The sequence below is a fragment of the Arachis duranensis genome, chromosome 1, assembly GCF_000817695.3.
Source record: "Arachis duranensis cultivar V14167 chromosome 1, aradu.V14167.gnm2.J7QH, whole genome shotgun sequence".
Taxonomy (NCBI): domain Eukaryota; kingdom Viridiplantae; phylum Streptophyta; class Magnoliopsida; order Fabales; family Fabaceae; genus Arachis; species Arachis duranensis.
Window position 1 is genome coordinate 65,569,629 of NC_029772.3, and position 4,492 is coordinate 65,574,120.

Genomic DNA, 4,492 nt, shown 5'->3' on the forward strand with positions numbered 1-4,492 from the left:
GTACCGTGACCACCTATTCCATTTCTGTAGTGGTAGAGGGGTTATTTCCTGTATACAGAAGGTGTGTCGGCATACATCCCTACAGTGACAGACGTGTTATTTCCTGCGTGCACTGGACCCTGTGGTGGCAGAGGGGTTCTTTCCTGTACACAGGGGTATAACCAACAGAAAAGCCATATTTGGCTGGTAATGCTGGGTTACGTTCGGAGCGGGTAGAAACCGACAAATGAGCTCATTACCTGCACTAGGACTAGACATGCATCATTCTTGTCTGCGCATTATACTCTGTTGCATTCCTACTTGTGTGTGATCTATTTCTTTGCTTGAGTGCTATGTCTATGCTTTGTTTTCTTGTATTCTTCTGTTTGTGTTCTGTTTTCTATTTTTCTATCTATTTTTACTTATGTTTACTACTTTACTGTATCCTATTATCCATCTGTTAATCAAAACCGAATAAATAAATGTAACTAACAACCCCGACCCTACTAAGAACTCCCCAGTTCTTACCCTTTCTCTCCCTTCCTCCCCCTCAGATGGAGACGGGCATGATCTTCTATGAGTTCGAGGACCCTTACGTCTACGAGGATCCGGTACATCATAATTACTTCATCATGGGATTGGAGCCTCGTATTAGATGATATGCGTTATCTAATTGAGCCTTTCAACATCCTCTGTCTAGCCCGCATTTCGATCCGGATGCTCCTTACAACTTTTCCTTATCCTGGTTACATCTTGACGTACTTGTACATCCTTTTCCTGATGATCCTGAGCACCCTATACCGGCTCCACCTTTGAATGAGGTGAAACCTGAGCCTATCATTCCTGATGAGCCTGAGTTAGCTGGTGACTACATACTTGTGATACCACCAGAGTGGGACTTTTCGCCTGAGCCGATCCCTGACTTTCCACAGTCTGATGAGTTGGCACTACCGAATGGTGGGGTAGCCCCTATATACGCAAACGGACCTGTGCTCGCGAATGATTTTGTACACAGTGACAGTAGTGTTTCTGGTGGATCTGAGGGTATAGCTGTAGCTGCGGACGATAAGGAGGAGGAAGATCCTGAGATAGAGATAGAGCATGATGAGGAGATGGACGAGCCTCACGGCGATTCTCTGAATGGCCATGTGTAGATATAGTTTGACAGCAAAAAGGGCATTCTTTTGATGACACTCTAGTCTAACATTATCTTTTAGTTAGTCTCTCACTTGTGTTAGTACACCCGAGAGCTAGGAGCTATATAGTGGTTAGGCTACCCTGGGTGCCAGTTTAGCGGCTTTTTGTACGGGCCAGGCCCTGGGAGTGTCGTGTATATGTTAGCTACATAGGATGATGAGGATGTAGACTGACTTGATCTTGTGTAAATGCTATATGTTTTGTTATAGTGTACATGATGTATATTATCAGCTGTATTTCTACGTTTCTTTATGCTGCTTTTCTATTACTTTCAATGTATGCTTGTTTATTTTACCCTATATTCGCAACGATAAAAAAAGTTACTCATAAAAAATGGGCATCGTTCTAACAAGGAATAGGCTCATATATTAAATAATAATTAATAATTAGGAAGGATAAGTTAGTAACACTTAGCTTCTTGTATGACCATGGCATACTGGGAGTTGGGTCGTTACACTATGTCTCTTCCTTGCCTCTGTTGCTTCATCCCTAGTGATTTTGGTGCTCCTATCCTTAGTTGCTCCCAATAGTTGTGTGGAGGAAAATGTATCCCCTAAGGTATCTCAGGGATTTCTTGATGATAGAATTCCTCATGCTCTTGTTGAGGTCCATGAGTGGGCTCTCTTGATGTGCAGTCAAATGCTCTACTACTGAGCTATGGACCCTTGAGATGAATCTCTCCATCTCCTACGACTCAGAGGTGGAAGATTTTATCTTCCCTTTCCTCTTTGTAGAGGTTTCTCCGGCCTTAGGTGCCATAAATGGTTATGGAAAAACACAAAGCAATGCTTTTACCACACCAAACTTAAAATGTTTGCTTGTCCTCGAGCAAAAGAAGAAAGAAAGAAAGGGGAGAATAAGAGAATGGATGAGATGGAGGGAGAGAGAAAGAGGTGGGGTAGGTGGGGATCCTGTGGGGTCCACAGATCCTGAGGGGTCAAGGATTTGTTATCCCTGCTCTAATTAGGCGTGTAAACGCCCTTAGTGTGCAATCCTGGCGTTTAACGCCAGACTGATACTTGTTTCTGGCGTTAAACACCCAAATGTAGCATGTTTCTGGCGTTTAATGCCAGCCTGATGCTTGTTTATGGCGTTAAACGCCAGCTTGGTGCTTGTTTCTGGCGTTAAACGTCAGACAGATGCTTGTTTTTGGCGTTTAAATGCCAGACAACTCTTCCTCCAGGGTGTGCTTTTTCTTCTACTATTTTTGATTCTTTTTTTAATTTTTGCAATTGTATTCTGAATCCACATGATCATAAACCTAATAAAACATAAAAGAACAATAGAAATATTGATAAATAAAAATTAGGTTGCCTCCCAATAAGCGCTTCTTTAATGTCAATAGCTTGACAGTGAGCTCTCATGGAGCTTCACAGATGTTCAGAGCATTGTTAGGACCTCCCAACACCAAACTTAGAGTTTAATTGTGGGGGCTTTGTTTGACTCTGTATTGAGAGAAGCTTTTCATGCTTCCTCTCCATGGTTGCAGAGGAATATCCTTGAGCTTTAAACACAAGGTAGTCCCCATTCAATTGAAGGACTAACTTTCCTCTGTCAACATCAATCACAGCTCCTGATGTGGCTAGGAAGGTCTTCCAAGGATGATGCATCCATCATCATCCTTCCCAGTGTCTAGGATATGAAATCAGAAAGGATGTAAAGGCCTTTAACCTTCACTAACACATCCTCTACCAATCCATAAGCTTGTTTTATTGACTTGTCTGCCATCTCTAATGAGATTCCTGCAGCTTGTACCTCAAAGATCCCCAGTTTCTCCATTACAGAGAGTAGCATAAGATTTATATCTGACCCCAGGTCACACAGAGCCTTGTCAAAGGTCATGGTGCCTATAGTACAGGATATTAAGAATTTCCCAAGATCTTGTCTCTTTTGAGGTAAAGTTTGCTGAACCCATGTATTTAGTTCACTAATGAGCAAGGGAGGTTCATCTTTCCAAGTTTCATTACCAAACAACTTGGCATTTAGCTTCATGATGGCTCCTAGATACTTAGCAACTTGCTCTCCATTTACATCTTCATCCTCTTCAGAGGAAGAATAGTTCTCAGAGCTCATGAATGGCAGAAGGAAGTTTAATGGAATCTCTATAGTCTCTATACGAGCCTCAGATTCCTTTAGGTCCTCAATAGGGAACTCCTTTCTGTTCGGAGGATGTCCCAGGAGGTCTTCCTCACTGGGATTCACGTCCTTCTCCTCCTTTGTGCATTTGGCCATTTTGATTATATCAATGGCCTTGCACTCTCTTTTTGGATTCTCTTCTGTATTGCTTGTGAGAGTACTAGGAGGAGTTTCAGTGATTTTCTTACTCAGCTGACCCACTTGTGCCTCCAAGTTTCTAATGGAGGACCTTGTTTCATGCATGAAACTTAAAGTGGCCTTAGATAGATCAGGGACTATGTTTGCTAAGTTAGAGGGGTTCTGCTCAGAATTCTCTGTCTATTGCTGAGAAGATGATGAAAAGGCTTGCTTTTGCTAAACTTGTTTCTTCCACCATTATTAAAGTCTTGTTGAGGCTTTTGTTGATCCTTCCATGAGAAATTTGGATGATTTCTCCATGAGGAATTATAGGTGTTTCCATGACAAATTGCAGGGTTCTCAGGATCATAAGCTTCTTCTTCAGAAGATGCCTCTTTAGTACTGTTGGATGCATTTTGCCATCCATTCAGACTCTGAGAAATCATGTTGACTTGCTGAGTCAACATTTTGTTCTGAGTCAATATGGCATTCAGAGTATCAATTTCAAGAACTTCCCTCTTCTGAGGCATCCCATTACTCACAGGGTTCCTCTCAGAGGTGTACATGAATTGGTTATTTGCAACCATGTCAATGAGTTCTTGAGCTTCTGCAGGAGTTTCCTTTAGGTGAATGGATCCACCTGCAGAATGGTCCAGTGACATCTTAGATAACTTAGATAGACCATCATAGAATATATCCAAAATGGTCCACTCTGAAAGCATGTCAGAAGGACACTTTTTGGTCAACTTCTTGTATCTTTCCCAAGCTTCATAGAGGGATTCACCATCCTTTTGCTTGAAGGTCTAAACATCCACTCTAAGCTTGCTCAGCTTTTGAAAAAGAAAGAACTTGGCCAAGAAGGCCGTGACCAGCTTATCCCAAGAGTCTATGCTATCTTTAGGTTGTCAGTCCAACCATGTTCTAGCTCTGTCTCTTACAGCAAAGGGGAAAAGCATGAGCCTGTAGACTTCAGGATCTACTCCATTAGTCTTAATAGTATCACAGATCTGCAAGAACTCAGTTAAAAATTGGTAGGGATCTTCTGATGAAAGTCCATGAAACT

General features: G+C 42.0%; 1 non-coding gene across 1 annotated transcript; it reads left to right on the forward strand.

Annotated features, from left to right (window-relative positions):
- Window positions 1–4,145: 4,145 nt before the first annotated feature.
- On the forward strand, window positions 4,146–4,253 carry LOC127742954 (small nucleolar RNA R71). Its single transcript, XR_008004301.1, has one exon. It is a non-coding gene; the product is annotated as a small nucleolar RNA R71 (small nucleolar RNA).
- Window positions 4,254–4,492: the final 239 nt, after the last annotated feature.